Source organism: Limanda limanda, chromosome 4 (genome assembly GCF_963576545.1).
Source record: "Limanda limanda chromosome 4, fLimLim1.1, whole genome shotgun sequence".
Classification (NCBI taxonomy): Eukaryota; Metazoa; Chordata; class Actinopteri; order Pleuronectiformes; family Pleuronectidae; genus Limanda; species Limanda limanda.
Window position 1 is genome coordinate 17,570,081 of NC_083639.1, and position 15,847 is coordinate 17,585,927.

The following is a 15,847-nucleotide window of genomic DNA, read 5'->3' on the forward strand; positions in this document are numbered from 1 at the left end:
CCTCAATGGCAGAAATTAGCTGTCGGGTCTGAAATCTTCCAATGTTCCTAAGCTTGTCACCGCCTGCACATCATGCACTGTACAGTGTTATGTATGTCAATTATGGCTATCTTGTGCTAGAAAGCCACCTGTTAGCAGTAATGCACCCTATGTAAGCACAATGTCAGCAACACATAATAAAGGTCTTGAGAAGGTGTTTTGAAATATGACGGCCTTAAGGTGAGACAGATCAAATAAGAAATGTAGACCTGTCTTTGATTATCCAACTTGGCTTTCGGGCATAGCTGCTACAGGGTTAACCAAATGTAAATCCCACAGTGCAGAGCTAGGAGGATGTGATGGCAAACAGAAACATACCCACTACATATATAAAGCACTGACATTGAGGTGTACACATGGTCAGATCTTTATACTAGCAGCAGTAACATGTGTTAGTTGTGTAGGTTAGCAATGCCACAGCAGCTAGCAGGGTTTACTTGGTTTAGCTAGTCTGAATCTGCGAGCATTAGCAAAGAAGCAGTGAGATGAACAGTTGCAAATGTTGAGTTAAATAGTTTGGGGCGTATGTATTTTATGAGAGTCCACTGTCACGTATCTTGCCAGTGAAGTTAGCATTATTAACTTATTGTCAACCTCAATTAGCTAATGAGTAAAGTTTAGTTAATTAACAGTTATACGTGAGGGTAGACGAGGAAAACGTGTTTACTATAATAGCGCCTGACATTAAAACGTGGCTTTACAACCATTTTTATTCTAATACATCATTTAATCTTCGTTGTACCTTGAATTTCCAGACCCGTGAGCTCGTCAGGTGGAACCATGTATATAGATAGGGGTGGAACCCTATGGGTGGAACCAGTCGACCGATGAAACGCTGGTAATGAGCCCGTTGTCCCCTAGATGGCGCCAGTCAGACTTTCACTGCTCAGTTTCGCTCCTTGAGAAGTCGCCCAGTCCTCAGACACAAGGCCCCTTGTGTGTTTTTGTTTTGTTCTGTTTATTTTCTCTGGGAATTGTTGCGCTGAAATGAATCTGTCGGATGCAGTGCGGTGTGATTGTTTTGACACCACAACAGTTTACATTTATCTGAACTCTAATTGTAGAGGGATGAGAGTCTCCAACCTGCAGAAAGGTTTGTGGCTATTAGTAAGAATGCTCTTAACATAGGCTGTTGTTCATTAATCTCATTCGACTCCGGTTTGATTATAAATGTACATATTATTAGCTTTATTAGTCTCTTGATTTATTAATCTTGAAAAGTTGATTTAGGACATTAAATACCAAAAACCAATGAATAAACATGTAGTTACACACACATAGGTCTAATGTCCTGTGTTTTTGTGATTGATCCTATCGTTGGTAGACAACACACAGGCCTGGAATATTTTATCAGCCATTTCCCTATATTCTGGTTTCGTTTCCTTTGTAAAAAGAAGAAAAACATTTAAATGGAACTAAAACAAATCATATTATACATACAATATTATTCAATCACCCACTGAATTAGAAATAATGAATTATTTACAAAGAATCAACATTTTTTACTCAACTTTCCTGAATTTTTTAGACACACACTTTATCATGGCATGTAGACTACACCTTTTCTCAATCTGACTATAATTAAATATGTGTTGCTTGGAAATGAAATCTCAAAATTAATTTGTCTACAGCTCTTTATTGTGGCCTTGTGTGGTAACTACTTGTGTAAGAGCTGATAATGGACAAGATCTCACTTTATCACATTTGCATAGTGTTGAGAAGTTGGGGGATGGGAGTGTGCTGGAACAAAGAGAGGCATGCTGTTAGCTGTTTGCAGGTAAACCCATCTGAATACATCAATGATCATGGGGCATTCCCCCGTCTTTTCAAACTGTTATCTCCTGTCCTTTCAAAGTAGAGTGGGGTGAGTGGGGATGGGATAAAGTGTCTCACACTTACAGAGGGGGAGGTCAGTTTGCCGTGTTTTGTGGGGGAAGGGGCATAAACAGAGGGCCACTGGGCCCCTCTTTCGGGTCCCCACAGTATGCAGCTGGTGCTTTCTCACCGAGGCAGACATATACAAAAACACACAACAACAAAACTCTGCAAGGCCTTTTACATTTATTGTATCAAAAAAGGACGCATCAAGCATTCTCCAACATTAGAAAACAATCTTCATAAATATTAATCCATTTGCAACCATATATTGATTCAACATTGTAATAAATGCATCAAAGATGTATTAGTAATTATATAACACTCCAAGGAAACACCATGTCATCCCATGTTTGGGTCAATTTTGTAAATTGTTTGCATATGTAAAATGTTGCAAAAGTGGTAATGAACCTCACAGTCATACAAGCTCCATATTTTTTCTACATAAACTAGAAGGATATTTCTGTTCTGCCTAAACAATGTTTTGTGCTCTCATTGTCAATGTTGCAAAGGAAAAATACGTTCAGGAACAGATAAGGGCAGATATAGGGCTTATAAGCTGGTGTTTAACATTTAGTCTTTCCACCTCCTTCACCCCCACCATGCTGCTCTCCCTCCATTTTTGAACCTCACAGCAGTAAAAGTTCAGAACTAGTGTATCTGTGAGGTCACCATGGAAACACTTTCTTCCATCCTCTGTGGCTGCTCTGGCTCCCTAGTGGCTCCATGCTCACATAACCAACAGTGAACAGTGATTCATTGAGGTAACACACTTTATATGTTGGAATGAAAGTAAATGTAGTGACTTTATAACTGGAATAATTAAAAATACTATAAGGCCTTGTGTGATGCAGTGGATAAATGATCTGTTCACCAAAATAGAGTTCACAAAATCATATTAACTGGAGGAAGCCTCGGAAAAGAGAATTAAACTCTTCATTGCCACAGATTATAGATATGTTATAGTACAGTAATATTTTTTTGTGTATTCTCTCCCTTTAGTACTTGTTATACGGAAATAAGGTGTATGTTTGTAAATAAGGAGTATATTGTAATTTCAAGGAGGGATGAGCAGAATGCATTGGCATGACTTAGAAATAAAAAATGTACGCACAACAGGATATTTGTCAGTTGCATTTATTCCAGCTTAGTCCAGGCCACACGATGGACGCATGTCAACGTGATTCTGTCAATTACCTGAACATTTGAAATGTCCCACATAAAATCATAAGAAAAAAATATACAGCTTTTTACATATTTTCAACAAAACGGTTAAGCCTCTTAGAATGTAATCAAGCTTTGCAATTCAAATATATATATATTTTTAATGAATAAATGTATTTTATAATACATTTTTTTAACCTGTTTTAAGTGTTTTGTGATAAAAAAAACGATTGCATTAATACATTAATGCTGAAGAACATCCTCATATGTAGGCAGTGGTTTGTACTTTGAATAATATAATAATAAAGTGAGAATACCGCGGTGCACTTATATCTCTGTGGTCATACTGAAGCACACGATAATGTGATTCACTCTGGGTGTGATAAGTCATTTGCATAAAGCTGCTTTTCTGCCGGCCTATAAATAAATTTGTAAATCTCTCCTCTAATAATATCAGTGACTGCTGCTCATATCACCTATGGGTATTGGTGTACGTGTAGTTTATTTGCGGGACATCTCGCACGGTGTGATCCGGCCTGGCCAGGGGACACCAACTACATTACCCAGGAGCCCCCGCGGCTCTGCTACAAGCTGGCTTCCCCCCGTTCTGGGAGTGTTTCCCATTTAAACAAACACCGTCCGGCCGAAGATGGCGGAGAGTTTGTAGAGGCGTTAAAAAGAAACTGCTCTGCTCTGTGAAAGCGTCGACGCCGGTGAGTTTTTGCCACTAACGCTTCACGATTCGGTTTCCACCAAGTTTGGAACTCTGGCGGCATTGTGTGTGTGTGTGTCTGTGTGTGTGTATGTGAAGGCGATGATTCGTCTCGGAGGCAGCTGGGGTCGCTCCGCTTCCGAGCAGCCTGTGGTTTTCGGAGCTACCGTGAGACAACGAGCCACCTTACTACGGTGTGTTGGTCGGGGAATGTTTGTTGTGATATGAACCACCTCCGAACCAGCGGTACCGGGAAAAGAAATTCTCAAACCCTCCGTAGTAACGAGCCCTTTCTCGGTGGTTTCAGCGGGTGTCGGTGCGTCCATTATCCCGCTAGCTCCAAAGTTTACGAGACCCGGGCTGTGCGAGTCGCTGAGATGCAAGAGTCTGCTGTTATTGTTTATGACTGACCCGGTTTCGGTTTTGAAAGCCTCGGTGTTAACTTTCCGAGCAACACTTCTGTGTGTGTGTATTAGCCACAACACAGCTGAACGTGTCCGTGAACTACAGGCGAAAGCAGACGGTCTGACCTGCTTCAGTTTCGGTCCAGCTGGAGCTGCAGGAGTCGGTCACAGCCACTGCTATTAACCCGGGTTAGACCACAATACTGTCCTTATCACGTGTAGGCAAATCCGAATCAAAGGGTTACTGCTCGTTTCTAATGTTCCACCCTCTAAAGTAGCAGAAGGTAAACACGCGTTACAATGCACTCACATTGTTGAGTTTTCTTCCTGCCTGTAATTTGACACTGAATGCACCAGCACGTAACAAACAGCCACAGCGAGTGGAGGTATGAGGGATTTGAAATGCCCATCTCGCATCTTATTCTGTCTGTGGTATGTGGATTTACGAGTTCATGCTAATCCGTACTGTACATCACTGTCCACATAACTGCAGACAATCAGACTCAGAGTCACAAGCTGCTCTGCAAAAATCTACAGCATCTGTTATTTATTTGCATAGCTGAAGTGAGATTACGTATCCACGGCTGTAATGGTTGGTATAATGGCCCATCGCACTATGATAAATGTGGGTTTTCACTGATGATAAATCATATTTAGAGCAGTGTGTATGAGTGTGTCAGACTGGCAGAGGGAGATGGATGTGCTCAAGGGCCAGTGAGGTTGAACCCTGGCCGGGTTCAGGTAGAGTCCAGGTTTGCTTTCTCTGTGCTCCACGAGGTGTACACTGAATCTGAGCGCTCAGATCTCTGGGTGGTAAAAGCACATTCTTGTTGAGTGTGCAGGCAGACAATGAGAAAGAAAGTTAGTCGTTCCACTGAAACGGTTGATGTCTAGGTGTGCTGTCACTCTCTTCGCCTGGGGCCATCCCTGCCAATACTTGCAGGCATTTACAGCCAAGTGAGTATTTCCACGCAAGAACCAGAAATCCTTTAGGTATTTTTGTCTTATTGCTGCGTGGGTGAGTTACCAGGAGCTATCCTATAAGGACAAATACTCGTGCTTTTACACAGGGCGCTCATTAAATGGGATGTCTCCATAATATGGGCATTTAAATGGCAGGTAGCTGGCAATGAAGCAGTGCGAATGGCACTTCAACCATCAGATAAGCTGACTTGTCTTTATTTGGAGTCTGATGGAATGCCATTACTCAAACCCTACGTATTTGGTATTTTTGTAAGCGGCAGAATGACCACTGTGGGAACCTGTCCAATGAGCTGCTTCTGCTCATATTCTTGGCAAATGGAGCCCCCTGTCCCCCATTCTCTGTCCCTTTATCTACCACTTTCTTTCTCCCTCACACAGGGTGTCAGGCGGTGTTAACAATGAATCAATCTTCAGGGGGATTCTTTGACTGCAGATGGGGTGAAGAAGCATGGGACGCACGGCTTTCGCTCTTTGTCTGTCGGCCCCTGTGCTCTCAATAATTCATTAACTTATCACTTTTTCTCATGGGGCAGGGGGGAAAGTCTCTCAGTGGTTACATCAGATCACCTGATTGATAATCAAATGAGCGTAAACTTAGTGACATAGTTGACATACTATATGTTAGCATCTTGTTAACAATGCAATTATATGCAGAAATAATTTATGAGGCGGTTACAAACAGACTTTGTACATTCATAATAACTTAATTTATTCACAAATGTGCCTCTTGCCACTCTCTGGTTGCAGAGCCACTTTTGATAACTGTCTTCAGTCTTTGTCGAGCTGCATTTTTGAGTCAGTGATGTCTGAATAGACGGCATTCTTTTGGAGTTTCGTCAGTCTGTGTGCAAGAGTGAGACTAAGCAACAGAGATAATAAGTTTAGTTTCAAGTAGCTGCCAATTAGTCAGATGGTTTGTGTTTTGTTTAAGAGTAGTGGCTGTGTGGATGGGCAGTAGCTCTCAGAGGAACTCTTGATGACACATACAGTAGAGCTGAAAGGACGGGCGGATTGTTTTGCCTAATTGAAACATGACTTCTTAGTCTTAATACCTTTTTGTTAGGCAGCAGTGCTGCAGGCCTGCTCAAGGATAACACCAGTTGTTGCATCTAACTAATGACTTACAGCTTGTCATTCAGGGAAAGTGTACACCATTAGATTTTAACTTCATATTTTTTTGTTCAACAGAGTTAATGTGCTTTCAGGTTGCAGGTCAGGTTAAAGTATTCATACGTTTTACAAGATTCTCTGAAGCTTCACTCTGTGCAGACTTGACTCTGACTTGTCATTGGAGGCTGTTTTACAACCAGGTTTAAGAACACAAAAGGCTCCTTTGGTCATCTCAAGCTGTGTAAAACATCCTGTTCACTCCACATCTCAAGGTCACCCATAGATAGACAGTGATCATCTGTGTGCGTTTTTGTAAAGTCTGTATATCTCACTCTGGTGTCTTGGTGGGTTAGTACTCAACAGGTAGTTTCTTGTGCCTATTTTTCCAGAGCTATATTAGAAAACGTTCTTCAGCAAGACAGCCGTCTTTCCACTGCTGAGATATTTACAGCTACTTCACCCAAAACAAGTCAGAGTGAGGAAATGAGACGAGAGCTGCTGATTTCAGTTTTTCATATCAGCCACAGCCAGTCTGCCGGCTACTTATTCATCCTCTCGGTCCCCTCTTCTTCAACTCTGAGGTAATACCCAAGTGTTAGGCTAGCTGAGCCATATGTGAGCCATGCACACTTCTAAAAGCCAAACGGGCAGCCTGAAGCAATCATTGCACCCAATTCTACTTTATAACCAGCAAAGATTTGGAACAGTTCACTGTCTGTAGTCCTCGTTGATTGGACAGAGGCAAGGTTTTATTAGGGAAGGGGGTGCCAAGAGCTTTGTCCCCCCTCCCCCCTTGCCCTTCCTCTTTAACTTCAACTCCCCCTTTTAACTTTCGCTCCCCCAGCTGAAGAATGCTTGTAAAACGGGTTCACCTGAACAAGCCAGTGGGAGGGTAGCTCCCTGGCCTAGTTTTGTTACCGTTGTAAAATGTTAGCAAGACCTTGTTTGTGTTTTGTTTAGGGCCCCCTTTTATAAAAAAAGTGCTTTGGAGGAGAGACAGCAAGGGTGAAAAAAAGTTTGGTTTGTGAGATAACTGCTACCAGATGCTCTCTCTGTCTGTTATTCAGCGTAAAGAGAAGCAGAAAGAGAGACTAAGTTGGGAAAAGAGAAGCAACACCGTCGTTTCTTTGTGAACTTCTCATCTGCTACATGGAAACTCCATCTTCCCCCTGCTTTCATTTGTCTTGTCCCCTCTATGTTCTTCCTCTATCGAGTACACAAGAATCAAAAGAATAACCGTATGTCCGCCTAGTTCTCCACCCTCTGTAATTCGGCTGAGTCAAATGGTTGGTTGCCTTTATTTTCTTTGTTTACATTGTTTTTCCTCTTTCCGTCTCCGAATCTCCAAGATGAAACTGTTTGATGTTGCACATAAGTGGCAGTAGGGTGTGGTTTCTGGGTCTCACTGGATTGAGGGGCCGCTGTGGCTGGCATGGCACTGCAGCAAATTGTAAGAGGATATGAGACCACGCGAACAGGGCACCCAGTGTCTCTATATTGCATTTCACTGGCAACTTAAAAGTTCCTTTCATTAAAGAAAATTAGAACAAGTTGAAGTGAGTATGCAGACATCTGCTTGCAGCACTGTGCAAGACCGAGTTTGGATTTTCCACAAGTGCAGCCTTGAGTTCAAAGAAAAGTCAAGTTGTGAATGACGAACGTCCACGCCATCATTAAAGGCCCCAGTCTTACTACAGCGTGTCAAAACAGGCAAAAACATGTGTCAGATAATTTATTGTTATCCCTTTTTTTCTAGTACACTTATTTCTTAATTGGGCGGACTCCCCCCACCCCCACACACACACACAAACACTCCTTCAGGATGAAGTGGAAAATGTTCCTTTCCCCATAACTGCTCTTCATTCTGCCTGGTGAAGTCACCCCTGTTTATGTGGCTCTGTCGTTAAGGAAACACTTCGATCTAAAGGTTGCTGCTCTGGAGCTTACCGTTGTCCCCAGAATAGCCGAGCTAACACTTGCCTCCTGACATCGCCACATCACATCAAGCTTTGCACCAATGTCAGACTTCATATACCAAATGACAAATGACAATCCAGTATTTCCTAATAACTTTTGGCAGAGGTCCCCATTTTTCCTTTTGGCTATTTTTTTCCTGGTGTGCATATGTATATCCTCATTAAATTGCTTTTGACATAATGGAACAAGTGATTCTATATGACTGCAGTATGACTAACATAGTTGAAGTAAAGGTCTAGGTATAAACAGCACTAAAGTGAAAATCTATATTCCCAGAGTATCTGATGAAATTGTAAGACAGCTAAACATTATTTGAAAGTTTTGACAGTTGTTTGGGTCAGACAAGAAAAGTTATAGTTGTTAGATTTAAAAACGATGTTAATCACAACTAGTATAACAAACCAAGATAATAAGTTCACAGTTCAACACTCTCTATGACTGAACAATGCTTGTTTATTGTTCCTTAGATTGGCTTCCGCAAACAGGGTTCTTTAAGTTTAGCCTAGTTTCTTCAGTGGAAAAAAATGGAACAAAAATTAAAGGGAATGCATTTTTACTGGCAAGTTGGTGCCTGCTAATCGACTGAGACCTAGACTTAGACCTGGGGCTTTTCTCCAAGTACTGTCAGAAAGTGGAAAATCACAGCTAAAATCATGTGGTGTAAAGTTTTAAGTAATTTACAGTCAAATGATTCGTAACGTTGCATAATTAATTAAGTTGTGAGTTGTGCATCAGTTGTGAACAAGATTCTGGTCTCCACTAACACAATTCACCGGGGTCACTGGTGAAAAAGTTGCATGCTTTGTGATTAGTTCATGTTCAAGTTCAATTAAGACATTTTTACCAATCAGTGTTTTTTAACCAATGAAGCTGATCAATATTATTCATTCCTGATTACAATTAATCCTCCATAACAATTTAGGTAAAAAGAAGTAGTGTCCCGTTTTCTCGTTGTGGCTGAAACAGTAAATACATGTCTACATTTCTTTTTGATGCCTCACATGCTGCAGCCCCAGTCTGGAGGCATTTAGTTTTATTATGCAGCTTTGCGGGGGTCTCAACACCAGTTGGGCAAAACTCAACTTTGAAAAATTGGTGACATGTGAACTTATGCAGGAGAAAATGTGATTTGAAGAAAGTTGAGTACTGTCCAGGGCACCTTACAGGCTCTTGAGTGAAGGCATCACAGAATGAACAGCATGCAGTGAATTTTCTTTTCGTTGCACTTTTGGTTTGACTCCTTGAGAGTCTTTCTGAACACATAGAATTTGATTTCACGTTGAGCAGTCTGCAGGAACATCAACCCTGAATGTTTTTGATTAGTCGAAACTATGAAGAAAGTCGTATACATAGTCTGACGTGTGTCAGCTCAATCGGTGTGTGTGTTGTTCCTTCCTCCACTCCCTTACAGTGTGAGGGCTATGATTAGCAGTGCAGACTTAATCACTCAGCAGAAGGGAACAGAGTGCAGTGTCACCAAGACAAAAACAAACCCACAGTTGGATTATGATTCTGTGTGTGTGTGTGTGTGTGTGTGTGTGTGTGTGTGTGTGTGTGTGTGTGTGTGTGTGTGTGTGTGTGTGTGTGTGTGTGTGTGTGTGTGTGTGTGTGTGTGTGTGTGTGTGTGTGTGTGTGTGTGTGTGTGTGTGTGTGTGTGTGTGTGTGTGTGTGTGTGTGTGTGTGTGTGTGTGTGTGTGTGTGTGTGTGTGTGTGTGTGTGTGTGTGTGTGTGTGTGCCGGACTGAGCAACTCTGATTTGACTCATAAACAGATTCTCGGGAACAAGCCCAGCAGAGCTCCTCTTTTCTTTTTTACCCCATTTGCTTTCTCCGTCTGTCTTTCAACACTTGGTCCTTGTGACCCCTGTATCCAGCCTGTCCTCATAAGTCATTTAAACACACTTTTAATAGTGTTAACCAAGAACTGAGCAGTATGAATTGGGCTGAATGGGAGAGCCTCTGTAACCCACTGTCATTTAAGAAACATAAAGGAGTATAGGTGAAGAGTACAGTAGTAGACTTTATTAAATGCACAGAAATTAAGTTTATGTTATATATTTTTTTAAATCCATTAGACTGTGTGTGTGCTTTTTATTTATGATGGAACGGAAATAAAGCAAGCTAAAATAGCCTCTATACGACAAAATTGAGTTATTTATTTCCTTTTTTCTATTGTTTACGTTTGATAGCTCATCACACTGAAACGACAGCAGCTATTGATAGTTTTCTAAAATGTGTATGGTAGCATAACAGCCCTCAGTTGTGCTCCTGTTCTGAGTTACTCCTCTCACCTCATCTCTGGAATCTTTTTTTTTTAACCTACAGGCTCTGTCAACACATGAAACTGGCCAGTTGAAAGAAAGGAAAAGGAGTAGTAAGGGGAAAACGGGAGAAGGGAGGCGGCGCAGTTGTGAAACTGGCGTCAGACCATCTTTTGAGTGGAATTCTTTGCGGGGGTCAGAGTTCAGGCGCTGCAGTGTGGCGCTGTGATTGGCTGAGGAAAGGTGAAATGAAAACCACAGTAAACTTTTGACCCCGGCGCAGGAGCTCTGCAGGAACGCCCAGCTCTGGTGTGGTGGAACAGAGCCCGCTCTCTTCCTGTGTTTACTCCGCCAATCCAACAGGGACGGCGGGAGGGGAGGAGGAGGAGGGGGGGGAATGAGCCCAGAGAGGGAGGAGAGAAAGACACAAGAGCGAGCAGGACGGAGGGAGGGAGGAAAGGATGAGAAGAGCGAAAATCGTCATAGCTGCTCTGCGGTCTGAAAATGAATATTTGCCTTTGCACAGTTGAAACGTGTACACAAACACTGTGGATTTGCTTCTAAACAACACAATTGAAACCTAGCACTAGCTTTGCATCAGCATGCGGTCATTTCAAAATATTGGAAATAATGTCAAAAGTAACTAGAATGGTTGACAAATCTTCACACTTAATTATCTGTGGCTTCATGAGATTTGTGTTCCCTCTGCATCTGTATCAGTTGCTGGTGAAGATGTTTGTGTTATCAGACGGGGCAGCATGGAGGCTGATCAGGCCCCAGAGCCCTGGCTCCCCAGATAAAAGGCTGTGAGGCAATTGATTGATTAACTCATTTCCATAATATTAGTGATCACAACCGCCCACTACATGTCTAGTTTATCAAAAAAGAGGGGATTGGTACAGATGCATTATTCGAGCGGTGCTGCAGTGAGTTAGCATGTTTAATCTGTGACCGCGTGGTTCTTTCCAATTCCTTCCTGTTCTTTTGTCCCTATTGATGATGGATAGTAGGTGATGCACGTGTGACACACACACACACACCCACATTGGAATCTGCTATTTCTTTGTTTCCACTTTCATTTATTTCCCCTGGTTTTTCTACACGTTGCATTTTGTGTGAGAAAAATGGGAAGATGCACACATGGTGGGGTTGTTTTTTTCTTAAGGTAGAGAAGGAGCAACCTTATGAAAGCAGTTTTCCTTCGGCTTTGAACTACCCTCTCTCCCCACATGCATCTATACATATTGTGCACACTGCAAGCCTGAGGAAAAACCTAGTCGAACAAATAGCTGTTGTGTGTTTTTGACACACTGCTTGTTTTTATGCGCCCTTGTGAATTTCGTGAGGAAATTTCAAATATGATTTATGTCAACAGTATGTTTTGCAGTCCCTGGAAATGAGGTGCAGATGGGTTAAGCAGTGTATAATTTATTGATAATTCTCTCCACATTTTTTAGATCTTAAGTGTGTCTGTTTTCGATTAGCATATTTGGAAACTACTTGTATATATGCTGGCCTATTTTAGTTTTTGTTTGTGTGGGCTACACTAGGGTTTAAAAGGTGAGATAAAGGAAACGTGTGTTTTTGTATCCAAAGGACGCAGAAGGAGTCTAGAGAGAGCAATAGAAGTAGAGCTTACGAGTTACGTACAGAAACAGTCAATGCAGGATATGAAATTGTTCCCAAAAGAAACAAAACTAGTCTCGCAGAGAGTTGTGTATGGCAAGGAAGGTGTTATGAACACGCAACATTCATCTGAAAAGTATCCAGCAAAACCATCACCACAAAAGGTAGCAGTACCAAAATCTAGGTTGATCATTTGAAATGCGACCCACTATAAAACAAATAATGCTTGAAACTAGGGATGTCCACCATCTCCACACACACTCAACAAATAAACAAATCAAATCAACCAGTTGAGATACAAATCACTCTTGATTCATCGCTTTCCAAATCCATCACTTTTTATAGCTTTGAGCTCTGTTTTTGTTATGTGTCTTTGCTGAGATTGAACTCTAAAGAACCAGGCTACAGTATGAAGCCCTACATCAGGCTATTATTTAGAGACATAATGGCAACAGAATCCCTCCGGTAATGCAGAAAATGCACAATTGGGCATCTGTGAATACAAAAGTCTATGTACAGATCCAATACCACATCCTTAAAAAACTTTCATTCAGATAAAGCAGCACAACGCTCCACAAGCAGTTGTACACTAATTTTAAGCGTAGATATAACAGTGTTTCAGGTTTAAATGTCAACTAGATAATAAAAGACATTTAATAACATTCATTTTCTGTATGTATTTGTTTTTCAAAGTGTTTAACCTGATCAGCCTACACAACAATGATAGCAATCGTCAATCCCATACAGGGTTAGTAGTGTGCAGCTGTTAAAACATGTTATATAACTTATTTTTAAATGCACTGGTCTCAGATGGATACATGGTATTGTCTGTTTACCAAATGGCAGGTATCACAATTGGTACTGGAAAAACAACATGGTATCGGAACACCTGTACCATTTTTACAGTTTCCCTTTTTTGAATAAATACTGTTTGGTTAAAATGACCTTGTTGGGATGTTCTACTTTTTTGGATGCAGATAGACAATGGAAACCACTAATGAATATGAAAAATTATGTTTTAATGCAAAGCATTGAGATATATATTGTGTATCACAAAACAGCCCAAAATATCTATAATATATTATTTATATGTCACATACCACCCCAGCCCTACCTTAAGGCTACATTCTCTTTTTTTAAGACTGAGGCTTCATCTTTTAACTGATTATTTTCTATAATAATAAATACAATTTGTGTCTCTTCACAACTCAGACATGGTTTAAGTTGACCTTTACATTGAAAGTAATATGAGGAATAAAGTGACAAACATTTTGCTTTCCACGCGACTCATGACAGACACATGAAGGGATGTGTGTTCTCAGTCTGGTTTTTAAGCTTTGCTGGAATTTCACAGCTGCATCCGCACCTAAATGGAGGCTTTTCTTTGAACAATTTACTGCTGCACTTTTTAAAAATCCATACTTAAACACACATGCTTGACACATGTCCTCCTCATTCCCATCCCTGAATGTCATTGTGTGGTGGAGCTCTCCATCTTGACATCCAGCCCTCAGGCTCCAGTTTTGTTCCAATAGTTTCATTAAAATCATGTGCAAAATTGGCAAGAATTACAGCTAATAAGCAGTAGTCACCAACAAGAGGGGTGTGTTCCACTCTGTGAAAAATGTTTTTGGAAGTCATCTACTAACAAAATTAATCGGGAACCCCCAAAGTATTATGAAGATAGATGGTTGATAAACAAAGTGAAATTTGGTTCTAAATCATATGAAGCAAGAGCAGAAATGTCACCCATGGCTCCCTCGGTTTTCCTGATGTCTAGCACGGTTAACAATAATCGTTTCTACCACAGACTTCACTGTAATGAAAGCACCCATCTGTTAGACGCTGTGGGAATTTTATGTCAAGATATTTTCCTCCAGTTATCTTTTGATTTATAAAATAGGGTTAGTCTGTTTCTTAACAATTCAGAACTAATTAAGCAGCTCTATCAATTTGGAGCAGATTGGTGTACAAATGGTTCAATGTCTCCAATGTCTGTTATTTCAAATTTCCTGAAAGTACTGACAATCAGTTGTTATTCTTTGGTCACACCAAACTTTTTGTGTTGCGTTACATTTGCAAGTTTGGTTTCGAGGACCATTAGTGAGTAATCCCTAGCTCAGGTCGGTGCCCGGATCTGTGTCCGGTGAGTTTACGGCATTGTGTCATGCACATAATTTGCACCGAACTAATAATTTGCTGTTTTAACTAACTAAAGCGAATGATGGAAATTGTTTTAATTGCGTTGCATCTGAGCACACCCTTACAGCTGGTAGAAGCATTCATGTTGACCTTCATTTACTCAAACTCTCAAGGTTTTCTTATGACTGCACCTCTTTATCATTGTGTTTAGGTGAATTCCTTGTCCTATCTTCCTAGCTGTTGCTCGTAAGGAAGCATTACTCTTTTTATATGGATGTGTATACCTCTCAGTCAACCCTCTTTATCCTATTTTTTTGTATTACTAGTGTTTTTCCTCTTCTATGTCTTCGAAGTGACGATTTACTAACCTACTGTATTAACTTATCTCACACTTATTATTGAGTGCAGGAGTGAAAGATTCAAATCCTTGTGAAGATCTTTATTTAGATTAATTTATTTGCACCCAATTGCGTATTTAATTGCTTGTCTTTTTACAAGCTCAACAAGATGCTCTACATTGGCTATTATTGTTTACAGTATATTATTCAGTGCAACATAAAAACAAGTGGGATGTAATAGACAACACATGTCTGTTATGTCAAACCAGTGATTAAAGCAGCCCCAACTGTAGCTCACAGAGTCGAGCTCTCCACATGGCTAGGTCAGCTTGACCAAAAATCTTTTAGATTAAATTACAGCCAATGATCTAGGAACAGGAATTAAGAAAATACTGAAAGTCTGGTTTATAACTCAACGTGTATCTTAGATAGCAAGAGAAAATTACCTGTTATCCAATTATACTGTATGCATATTCACATAAATAAATATTTTTTAATTTCTGTGTCCTACCAATGCATTTGACCCATAAATATTTGGTAAACAACATATACCTTATTTACAAACACAAACAGTACATCTTCCTGTATTATACTTACTAAAGGAGAGGAAGAAAAGAAAGAAAGCAAAACACTAACAAGTAAATAATACAATATGGAATACTATTGATAATTCCTTATTTTTATGGCTGAACTCCTAGAGCACTCTTTTGCAAGTGTGAAGGATCCATTTTTAGGTTAGGTAAAACATGGCATCTAAATTACCCAGGATTAGTTGTTAAGTGAAGAGACTGGTTGTGTTCAGTGTTAGTTTGAATTGCACCCAGTGCACTGCTGGTTGTATGTTCAGCAGGAGGTAGAGAGGCTCTTTGAAGACAAACAGGAAGTCATTCTGTCCTTTTGTTTCCTTTTTGCACTTGATGCCTCAAACTCTAGTGGTCACCTTTTGTGTGACTTTATTACCTTTTTCTGTGTGTGTGGTGTGAGTGTGAGTGCATGTGAATGCTGTGTGTGTGTGCTTGTGTGAAGTTACTTAATAAATAAATGCTTTCATTAGCTTGTGTCTGCGTGATTTAGAAAAGAAAACTCATTGTATTTCTAAGTATTTTAGTATTTGAAAGTGTTTGTGGATGTTGTTTTGGGGGATCTGTAATTGTGTGTGGACCCAGTTTGTCTGTTCTTTGTTTTGGGTGGGTCTGTGTTTATTGACTGCCACTCAT

General features: G+C 40.6%; 1 protein-coding gene across 1 annotated transcript in view; it reads left to right on the top strand.

Moving 5' to 3' along the window:
• Positions 1-3,721: 3,721 nt before the first annotated feature.
• The window catches only part of LOC133000722 (nuclear receptor coactivator 3-like), a 29,475-nt gene continuing 17,349 nt past the window's right edge, over positions 3,722-15,847 (top strand). The window contains exon 1 of the mRNA XM_061070695.1: positions 3,722-3,791. The gene's annotated coding sequence lies outside the window, so the exon portion shown is untranslated. The remainder of the gene's footprint in view (positions 3,792-15,847) is intronic.